The following is a 729-nucleotide window of genomic DNA, read 5'->3' on the forward strand; positions in this document are numbered from 1 at the left end:
TGTAAGAGAGGCTCTGTCTCATCGCCAACTTTACTTTAAGTCCACGTTATTCCGCGTGATGGCGTTCCGTGCGCCGTCAAGAGTGCTCATGGCGCCACTTCTAGTGAGAAGGAGCGTGATTGGCTATCGGCCATTACAGCGACCCTGATTGGTCGCCAGCTATTACAGCGATCCTGATTGGTCGCTTGAGATATCTTGAAAAAGGAGAAGAAGAACGGAGGGAAGAGGACTCGACGATTATGGTGTGTAAGCGTCTGGTTGTTAGCGAACGATCAACAAGTAATCGCGATTAATAAACGTGTCATTCACTGCTATCCTGTGATCAATCCTTTGCTCTCCCTATCAGGCTTAAGCCTAGCTTATCCTTTCCCTGACATAACCCTATGGCCCGAGAGTTCGTTATTCTTCATTGCCTCTCGTGGATTGTGATAGTTCTTTCTTACTCTGCTCGCAAGACGGTTTCGTAAAAGAATCCTTGCCCGCCTTACACTTAATTGATTTCTGTTATAATTTCTTATTCTTATCATGGTGAACATTGTTGTCTTAAATTTATAGGCAACGAAAAGGTAGGAAAAAGATTAGAGAATTTCTTATTAATCCGAAACAAATTGATCGCAATGACTAGGGCTCGGATGTTCGGGCGCGATCCCGGGTCGCGCCCGGAGCACCACTGCGTGCTAGTGAGTCGAACGGTCGCTGAAATGAGCCATCTTATTTCAACGACCGTTC

This window comes from Trachymyrmex cornetzi, unplaced genomic scaffold (genome assembly GCF_001594075.2).
Source record: "Trachymyrmex cornetzi isolate Tcor2-1 unplaced genomic scaffold, Tcor1.1 scaffold991, whole genome shotgun sequence".
NCBI lineage: Eukaryota > Metazoa > Arthropoda > Insecta > Hymenoptera > Formicidae > Trachymyrmex > Trachymyrmex cornetzi.